The following is an 11,404-nucleotide window of genomic DNA, read 5'->3' on the forward strand; positions in this document are numbered from 1 at the left end:
TTTAAAATGAAACTGGACCTCTTCTTGTCAGGGTGCCCAGATGAAACCAACTTCACGGCAGGAGGTGCAAATGAGGGCAGCTGCATCGAACTCTCTCATGCACCAGATGGCATTTGCTAAAAAGATTTCCTGAAGTAAAATCATGTAGCAACACCAAATGACGGTGCCCCAGCATGCCCACAGCTTGTGAGCTGAAACTAAATAACATAAAATAAATAAATAAAAAATATTAATTATATAAGGAAAAAAAAATCTTTGCAAAAACATAACACGGACCTTCTAGAAAAGAAGTTTCCGTATTGTAAGAAGCACTTTCACTTTTGTATTGTAAAAATGTAAGAGGTTTAGTGCCTCACAAATGTTTTTCTTTTCTTTTTTTTAACTGTGTAAGAAGTTTATTGCCTCGAGTATGAAACTTAAAAAGCACAATGTTTTCGGGTAAACAGCAATTGGTGGGCTTTGCTTGTTGCCCTCATTTTTCACCATTTCATTTGTCATTCATATCATTATGTGTGTGTCCAGCCCGTAGCTTTCTTTTCTATGTAAGGCCTTTATGGCCAATGTAATAAATAAAAAAAAACACTTTCACTGTTTACAGCCACGTGATGCATTACTTACACTATTGGATGGCTGCTGGCTGTTTTGAGTTCCTTAACACTTTGACAGGTTTTATTATTTATCCCTCAAGTTGTCCACAAACCTCGCTTTTGACCAAACAAAGTTATTAGGATTGTCTGTTCAGTCGTCGACATCCCGAACATGCACAGATTGTTGTGGCTTTTATAGTTACCAACAGCAGATCCCTCACTGACATATTTCGCTTGACAAAACTGTCACATACAAATGCACACATACATACTGATATGCATATGCATTAACCACACACACACACATATATATCATTTTGTGCATGTGTACATCTATAATATATATACACATGTATATTTTTTAAATATATGCTTTATAAATATATGTGAATAGGCGCAGGCGTGGCTGGGTGATAAGAAGCTTGCTTCTCAAGCATTTGGTTCCAGCCTCAGTGCCATTGCGTTGCACATTTGGCAGGTGTCTTCTACTATAGCCTCGGCCGACAAAAGACTTGTGAGTGGATTTGGTAGACGGAAACCGAAAGAAGCCCGTCGTATATATGTATCGCCATGTTGATTCGCTAGCCTCTGCACGCATTTTTTTCTCTCCTTGTTTCTCTCCGTGTTTCTTTTCTGTGTATCTTTCTGTTGAAGAGCGTAGGCTCGAAACGTAAAAGACTTGTTTTATTTATATTCCTGAGCGCCATACTAATACAATTGTTTGTTTGTATTCCACCTGCCTTCGTCTTTTGTTTATTTTCATAAAGCTTCCCTTATATATATATATATATATATATATGAATATGTTTGTGTCTGCATCCCCACCATCGCTTGACAACTGATGTTGGCATGTTTACATCCCTGTAACCTAGCATTTATAAAAAGAATAAAAACTACAGTAATGTGGAACGTACAAAATATTTATATATATTGCCCATGCTCAAACGATATATATATATATATATATATATATATATATATATATATATTATATATATATATATATATATATATATATATATATATATATATATATATCTATATATATATATATTATATATAATATATATATTATATTATATTGCCCATGCTCAAACGATTCTAACAATACTGGACGCTTAGCCTTCATGCATTACTGGTACTTGAATGCGAAGTTGAATGTGATGTCACACTCTTAATATGTGCCCTCTTGTTTTTCATACGATGCTCTCCGCCACTACAACATGTGACAACAGGTACACTGCAACGAGAGAGTGTCTATCTCATTCTAATTGTACTAGAATTAGTTGCCAAATCTTCCCATATGCTGTTTAAAGGAGATAGACACATTGAATAATGTAGTCTCAGATACGTAATACCCGACAACAATGATGAGACGTTTGTAAGGCCTTTTACCACAGTTTTATCTCAGTCGTAGCTGACCAATGGTTGAAAAACAACATGACAAAATAAAATTCTTTTACTTAAATCAGAGACAACATACTTAATATATTGTGACCCCTAACTAAAGACCCACTCCACGCACGTAACAAGTTAATCAATTAAAATTATAGTTGTAATGCAAATAAATATTAGTGTTAATGATAACTGTTGTCAATAAATGGGATGGAAGCAATCCCGAAATGCAAATTAATTAAAAATTAAGCATTAATGTGTAAAGGGGAGTATGTGTGATTTTCAGTAATTAGGGGGAAACAATTCCAGACATACTTCAGTCTTTACTTGATCTCCTCAGTGAAGTTTAGAATGGCTGAAACAATATATAAGTTTCGAATAGGCGAGAGATACCTTTTATGTGGCAACATTAGATTCTATATTATTGATTTTATATTTCATTGAGTCGGGGGAGAAGTTAAGGGAAAGATGAAGGATAAACCGGTGGACACCAATGTGAGCCGACCTCAGCAGGCGTAATAAAATGAAACCACAAAACATTAAATCTGATATTCCGCAGTTTGTATTATTCAACACTCAGTACCGGGCCATGGATCATTTAGTACCGGGCCACACTGAGAGAATAAATTTTAAAACTTTGTCTATTCTATTGACTATTGCCGTCTGCAGGATGCTTTTGTACTATATATGTAATGATTTAATTATATTTTATGCATTTTATAGTGTTTCTTTATGTGCGAGATCCCCCGGTTTGTGGGAAAATTTTCTTGCATGAAACTGATCCGTGGAGCAAACGAAGATTAAAGACCCCTGTTGTATGGAATGGGAACAAAAAGCAGTCAATAAGCAAACTTCTACGTGGTCATCAGCCTGCAAAGAAAAGCAGCCGAATCTCCCTCGAATTACGCTCCATGCTCTTAGAAAGGAATGATATGTTATATAAATTTTATGTATGGAAAGTAAAAATGCTAGTATAAACCTCATAGGTAATTCTGAAAGGAAAAGCCATGGTTATAATTGAAACATCTTCTATCAGGATTGGCCGTGGATTAAACAATAACCATAAAAAACAAAATTTAAGAAGCCTGTTTTACAAAGTAGATTTTTGAAAAAAGGCATTTTAAATTAACTAGAGGTTCATAAGCCAAAATGTTTATTAACTAAAGGTTATTAAAGTAGAGATTAATCTCTGGGGTGGTTTATAAACTCGGGAGTCGCACAGTAGAGGTGAACACACTAAAACTTCACAAACTGAAAGTTCCCATACTGGAAATAGACACACTGAAATTGTTACGATTCCAGGTCATCAAGAAATATTGGTCTCAAATTTTGGCACAAAACCAGCAATTTCTGTGGGGAGGTCAGTCTATTATATCGACCCCAGAGTTCGACTGATACTTATTTTATCGATTTCAAACAGATAAAAGGCTAAGTCGACCTTGGCGAAATTTGATCTCAGAACGTAAAGACTGACGAAATTCCACTATCATTTTGTCCAGCATGCTAACGACTTTGCCAGCTTGCCGCATTCAGGGCATCACCAGACAATAATTCAATTAAAACCAAATGACAACAATTTTGTCTTTTTCTTCAACATTACAATTGGTTTTGCCAGTGGAGTATCTAGAGTGTGTGCTACCCGGGACAGCCCTTGAGTGTGTCACTTTCTCTCGAGCCCCCAAGCTCTCTAAGCCTATACGGGCTTATACAACAGACCCAGAAGTGCTGCCCACATAAAATTATCGCCCGGAGCGGATCGCATCCTCGTCTCCGCCTCTAGCTACGCTACTGTGTTTTAACAGCGTTCGTCTCTCTTCACAGCTGTTTAACCCTAGGTCGTCTCTGATTGAGCATATATATAATCAAAATACATTCCAGTTGCAACCACCCTATCGCTCCTTTCCAGGTAAGTGTAGTTCGAATAGAAATTTTTGTTTCTTTAAGACGACGGAGTGTCCATTTCGAGGAGATTAGGCTACTATTTCCTGCTGGAATTTACAGATCGATGACGTAAACGCAACCACCTATCCCTTCTCTAGTTGTCTCTCTTTCTTCGATGCTGTTGTTAAACGTCGTCGCTTCATATCTCTTCAACTATTGAGGCATATTTGGAGCGAAAAGCAAGTTTCCTCATTGCATCCATTCCGGTGTCGGTCGACGTCACAGATGTTGTGACGTATTCAGACGTGTTGTGACGTCATCTACCGTCTGCTCCACCGATCAGGTAGGAGTGACTTGCTCTTGGAACCTTTCACACTGACCTCTACTCAATGGCCCTAAAAATAGTTATCTTCAAGACAGCAGAGCTCGCAAGTTTTCAGACATATCATTATTATGCTATGTTTGGAAGAATTAATGAGAGACAAAAAAAGGAAGAGAGAAAGTACATGGTTGCGCGCGCGTGTGTGCGTGTGTGTGTGTGTGTGTGTGTGTGCGGAGGTGGAGGGTTCTGTATATAAGTGTGCGTTGTGCGTGTGTCTGTGTGTATGAATGAGATACGGACAGATATACAAACAGATTGAATGACTGGCGGAATAAGAGAACAGAGGAGTAAATGAGAATATTAGAGCGCTTGCCAGTATATGTGTGTATGTGGGAAAGTAAACATCTGTAAAACGTAAGAATATAAGTCACACATATTTATCAGCATATGGATAAGAACATGAGAGTACGCTTCTATCTACGAATACGTGCGTGCATGCGTGTGTATGTGTGTGTGGGGGTGCTTGTGTGGGTATGTGTGTTCTTGTGCGATATAATGATAGATATTTGTAAAAACGTGTTAACGCGAAAAAGACAAAAGAAAACTAAGAGTAATGGGAAATATGAAATGGAGAGCTTCTGGTCAACATCCATCATTCTATCTGTCTGTCTGTCTATCTATCTATCTATCTATCTATCTATCTATCTATCTATCTATCTATCTATCTATCACATCTATCCCATCTTCTATCTATCTATCTATCTCTCTCCCTCTCCCTCTCTCCTCTCCTCTCCTCTCTCCCTCTCTGTCTCTCTATCTCTCTCTCTCTCTACCTCTATCTCTCTATATAATATATATATATATATATATATATATATATATATATAATCTTTTACTCTTTTACTTGTTTCAGTCAATTGACTGTGGCCATGCTGGGGCACCGCCTTTATTCGAGCAAATCGACCCAAGACTTATTCTTAGTAAGCCTAGTACTTATTCTATCGGTCTCTTTTGCCGAACCGCTAAAAATGGGGACACAAACACATCGGTTGTCAAGCGATTGTTGGGGGTGGGCACATACACAGAAACATATACACACACACATACATATATATATATATATATATATATATATATATATATATATATATATATATATATATATACATATATACGACGGTTTTCTTTCAGTTTCTGTCTACTAAATCCACTCACAAGGCTTTGGTTGGCCCGAGGCTATAGTAGAAGACACTTGCCCAAGGTGCCTCGCAGTGGGACTGAACCCGGAGCCATGTGGTTTGTAAGCAAGCTACTTACCACACAGTCACTCCTACGCCTATATAAGATGAATGCTAACAACACCTAGGTTTCCCAAGCGATCGCCCATATAAATAGTAAGTAGGCTCGATGTTGCTTAACTTCGGTGATCGGACGAGAACCGGTGCTTTCAATGTGACATGGCATATATATATATATATATATGTGTGTGTGTGTGTGTGTGTGTGTGGTGTGTGGTGTGTATAGTTGAAATTTACAGAAAAATAAAAGACGAAGACAGGTGCATAAACAACAAGCAGGTGTATTAGTTCAACGCTCTTCAACAGAAAGGAACACGATGGCATAAACAAAGAGAGAATAAAAAATATTTTGGAGTTAGTAGACGATCATGGCGACTTATTGGACAAAGGTAGTTGGACAGGAGAGCTAGGAAGAAGGGGAGATAATAAAGTACTGGTGATCCCAAAATAAGGTGCGCGTGCGTGTGTATGTGAGAGTGTGAAAGTGTGTGCGTGTGGATAGCAGTTGGTGACTTTGACGTGTGGATGTGTGCGTGTGCGCGTCTGTAATGTGTGGGTGTGTGGATGATGGTGTGGGTGTTTGGATGATGGTGTGGGTGCTAGGAAGTGGTCAATGCTAGTGTGTGCGCAGTGGTGTGGGGGTAGTGTGATGTGGTGTGGTGGTATGTGGTGTGGTGGTGTGTGGTGTGGTGTGCCGATGTTGGGGTGTGAGGGTGGGTACGGATTTGAGGTGAGAATGTGAGGGTAGAGGTGGGTTAAGTGGAGCGGAATGTATGAGAGTGGGGGTGATGGAGATGGTATTAAATAAGGCAGCGAGCTGGCAGAAACGTTAGCACGCCGGGCGAAATGCTTAGCGGCATTTCGTCTGCCGTTACGTTCTGAGTTCAAATTCCGCCGAGGTCGACTTTACCTTTCATCCTTTCGGGACCGATAAATTAAGTACCAGTTACGCACTGGGGTCGATATAATCGACCTTGTTTGTCCTCTCTGTGTTTAGCCCCTTGTGGGTAGTAAAGAAATAGGTATTAATGAAGGGAGAAGGTGGGTAGGAGCGAAGAGATGAAGTAAGTGTCAGATGAAGAGGGGAGGTGAGTTGAGCCCATATGGCGCAAAGGAGCGAAGAGAGAAGATTACTATCAGTTCACGGCGAAGGTGGGAGTCCGGATGGCCCCTATACAAAGACAATCCGAACACAGACAGGTGTTGTAATAAATGACCGAGAGCGGAAATGGCGCGAGACCGAGGTGTATTGTCGAGTCTAATGTCTCGTAGGTGCTCTGCGAATCGGTCATCCAAGCGGCGTCCCGTTTGACCGATGTACAGAGGACAGAAAGAGCAGGAGATGCAGTAAATGACGTTGCTAGAAGTGCAGGTAAAGGAGTCAGTGATATGATAGGGACGATGATGGGTGCCTGTAAGAATGGTGGTGTTGGAAGTTAGGGGAAAGTGCGGCAGCGTGGGCGGGAGTAGGGGAACGGGCCAGGTTCGGAAGTGAGGTTAGGGAAGAAACTGTGAACCAGGAGGTTACGTAGGTTGTGGGCTCATTTAAAGGAGAGAGGGTAGGTTGGGGAATATATGCTAAGAGGATGGGTTGGACTGGTGTCGCCGGAAGGCTCGGAGAATGGTGCATTGGACGAGCAAGTTGAAGGGGTGGTAGGTGAGGGGAAATGAGAAACGGGAAACTGCAGGGCGGGTGCTAAGAGAAAGAGCAGAGGCATGCTCCACGGAAGTGCTCTGGCAAGGGCGGTGTGGATAGTGGTGAAGGGATATCCACGAAGGATGAAGTGACGAGCCATAAGTTGAGACTGAGTCTCAAAGTCATGGTTCTCACTGCAGAGCCTGCGTAGACGGAGGAATTGACAGTAGGGGATGGAGAGCTTGGTGTGGGTAGGATGGGAGGAGGAGAAATTGAGGTATGAGTGTGAGTCGGTGTGTTTGTAGTGGATTGAGGTAGTGAGAACAGAGTTGTGTATGCTGACCGAAATATCGAGAAAGACGACGGACGTATTGGAAATGGTGCAGGTGAATTTGAGCGCAGGATAGAAGGATTGGACAAAAGAGTGAGTGTCGCACTGATACAGTCATCAATTTTAACCCCATAGTTCGCGAGTGGGACCAGTGAACCTTGAAAATATTTGGGCTTCAACGTAGCCAACGAACAGGTTCGCATAGTTTGGACCCATTCTCGTTCCCATGGCCATTTCCGAGTACTGTTGGTAAAACTCCCCGCGAACGAGAAGCAGTTGAGGAAGAGAATATGTTCGCCAGACGAAGTGTGGACGTGTCAGGTTGGGTGTTGTGTCGAAGGCCTGGGACGTGTTTAACGGCAAGAATATTTATATGTGTATGTGGGAAAGTAAACGTAGGTAAAGACCCCTTCAGTCATGAATGACTGAGATTGCACCGAGAAAGTAACCTTCCGACGTACAAATCCGGCAAGGTAGTTTATGGACAAGACCAACAGTCGCCCATGCATACCAGCCACCCCACTTTATGCCAATAATGTTATCCAAGAGAAAGGCAAAGGCCTATACAGCTTGGTACCAGTGACGTCGCAACTCATTTCAGCAGCTGAGTCAACAGGAGTAAAGTAAAATAAAGTGTCTTGCTCAAAAGCACAACACACAGACCGATCCAGGAATCGAACTCACTACCTCAAAGGTGTGTGTGTGTGTGCGCGCGTGCGCGCTGATCCGATGATCAGATCAACTAAAATCCTTGTCGTCGCATTCAACAGAGTGCCAGTTTATTTTATGCAAACTTATACACGTAAAAACATACATACATACATACATACATACATACATACATACATATATACATACATACATACATACATACATACATACATATTCTATTATTCTCTTATTCTTTTACTTGTTTCAGTCATTTGACTGCGGCCATGCTGAAGCACCGTCTTTTAGTCACACAAATCGACTCCAGCACTTATTCTTTGTAAGTCTAGTACTTATTCTACCGATCTCTTTTGCCGAGCCCCTAAGTAACGGGGACGCAAACACACCAGCATCGGTTGTCAAGCGATGGTCGGGGGCCAAACACACACACGCAAGCACATACACATACATACACACCACATACATACATACATAACATACATACATATTCTATTATTCTCTTATTCTTTTACTTGTTTCAGTCATTTGACTGCGGCCATGCTGAAGCACCGTCTTTTAGTCACACAAATCGACTCCAGCAATTATTCTTGTAAGTCTAGTACTTATTCTACCGATCTCTTTTGCCGAGCCCCTAAGTAACGGGGACGCAAACACACCAGCATCGGTTGTCAAGCGATGGTCGGGGGCCAAACACACACACGCAAGCACATACACATACATACACACATACATACATACATACATACATACATACATACATTACATACATACATACGTATAGATATATATATATATATATATATATATATACATACACGACGGACTTTCCGTTTCCCAAGTTCATTCACAAGGCTTTGGTCGACCCGTGGCTATAGTAGAAGACTTCCCCAAGGTACTACGCAGCGGGACTGAACCTGGAACCATGTAGTTGGTATGCAACCTACTTTACACATAACCACTCCTGCACCTAAATATATATATATATATATATATATATATCTATATATATATATATATAATATATAATATATCTATATATTAAATGGCTAAAATTTGCCCTGGTTTAACTATACCATGTTATGTATACATTATATCCTACCTTGATACTTGGTATGCAAATAAGGAAACTTTCATAGAGTAACTGCTGCATTTGTTCAGTATATAAACAGTTGACACCTTGTATTTCTGGTGATTGTCAAAATGAGGTGGACGCCTCTGATGAGAACCCATAAGTTTCGAAAATTGATTAAGGTTGTTCATCGTTTTTCTGTATGCGGAGTAATGGCTAAAATTTGTCCTATTGTAATTATACCACATGTTACGTATATATATATATATATATAATATATATATATATATATATACTATATATATATATAGTGGAAATTTACAGAAAAATAAAAGACGAAAACAGGTGTATGAACAACAAGCGAGTGTATTTGTTTGACGCTCGGGAAAATTAAAAGTCTTTTACGTTTCGAGCCTACGCTCTTCAACAGAAAGGAATAAGAGAAAATAACCAGAGGGAATATTGAAAGAAAAAACCTGTAGATTTCAGCGATGCAGCATGGTGAAACCGTTATGGATGTGAAACCATTGGTCACTCTATCAACGGATATATATTTAACTTCATCTCAATACATTGCTGCTCTCTATCCTTTACAGAGACCAATGGCTTCGCATCCATAAAGCGCTTAGCTTTATAGACGACGCGTCAGGCTCTAATGGCGGAGGACATATAACCATATAAAATGTGTGTGAGAACGCGCTCGCGCGCGTGTACCAAGTATTGGGTTGTCCGGAAAATTCGTGCCGATTTATAGCGGCTTACATTTCGACTTATTTTAGAACATGGTTGAGCCCATAAAATAGAATTTGACTACACCTCCAATTAGAGCACAGTTTAAGCTATCTTTTCGTTGAAGAAGATTTATGTTCCTATAACCTGTGTTAATTTTTAATCCTTTAAAATGGAAGATAAGAAAGTTCATTTTCGGCACTTGATGCTTTGGGAGCCAGACAAATATTGCTGTAGCTCGGCTGGGATGTGTTACCCCACCCTCCATATTCACCAGATATTGCTCCTTCGAATTTCCACTTATTCAGGTCTCTGCAGAATAGTCTTAATGGTAAAAATTTCAATTACTTGGATGACGTAAAAAGATACCTTGATGAATTATTTGCCATGAAACCACCTCAATTCTGTGTAGAGGGTATTTTCCAGTTAAAGATGGAGACGCATTGTGCAACAAAATGGTTCATATTTGCTTGCTTAAAATGTAATGGCAAGTAATTATTGACCTTTTTCTTTCCTTTAAAAATCGGCACGAACTTTCCGGACAACCCAATATATATATATTATTTATATATATATATATATATATATATATATAATATATATATTATATATATATATACACGGGTAATTTCAAAAGTTCCATTTGTATTAATATAATTGAATAAGTACCAAACTTTAACAAACTTAACGAAAAACAAATTACTGGGAGTTGGTTTATTCGACTACAATAGTTCAAAGCGGTGCTCCAGTATGGCTGCAGTCAACTGACTGAAAAAAAAAGAGTAAAGAATAAAAGGTAAAAGATATGAGGACATCAAGTGGAGCCGTCTTTCAGATCGCAGCCGATGTGAAAACATGGATGATAGCAAAATAACTGCAGTGTTCTGAGTGGCAGTATTGATAAATGAAAGAACTATTTATGTTGCTGACAAACGTTGACCAAAAACAAACTAGCGAGGGTCGCTTACAACAAGGAACAATAAGATGGCGCGAGTTCAACTTTAATAGAACGACGGCGACAGTGCTGTCATTGTTATGCAAATTATGGTGGCATTACATAGAAACTGATGAAAGCTATTTGTGGGCAGCAAGCAACTGCAGCGCTACCTTTTGATTCAGCATAGCACGACACAGCACGATACTGTGCGACACGACATCCGGTACTGTATATACTGACCGTTAAATGTGGGTCTCAGGTACCAGTCTGTCTTCTACGACCGTTGTTCTATGGCGTCGGAAGATAGATTTCCTTCGACGATAATTGATGACGTCAGAGATATCCAGTGTTTCTATCTTTTAACTGAATCCGGGTCAAAGATTTTTAACCATTAGTCATGAGAACACCTAACACCCACTGTTGTAGCAACAACTGCAGAAACAATGCGATAAGTGTGTGTGTGTGTGTGTGAACCAGAACGTGTACAACAAGAACATAAATAATAATTTTATATATGCGAGCGAGTCAACGACGAAAACCCCTACGTAGT

General features: G+C 39.8%; 1 long non-coding RNA gene across 1 annotated transcript in view; it reads right to left on the reverse strand.

Moving 5' to 3' along the window:
- Positions 1-3,907: 3,907 nt before the first annotated feature.
- The window catches only part of LOC118763752, a 24,750-nt gene continuing 17,253 nt past the window's right edge, over positions 3,908-11,404 (reverse strand). Inside the window, exon 4 of the long non-coding RNA XR_004999503.1 lies at positions 3,908-3,919. This is a non-coding gene — a long non-coding RNA (uncharacterized LOC118763752). The remainder of the gene's footprint in view (positions 3,920-11,404) is intronic.

Source organism: Octopus sinensis, linkage group LG6 (genome assembly GCF_006345805.1).
Source record: "Octopus sinensis linkage group LG6, ASM634580v1, whole genome shotgun sequence".
Taxonomy (NCBI): Eukaryota; Metazoa; Mollusca; class Cephalopoda; order Octopoda; family Octopodidae; genus Octopus; species Octopus sinensis.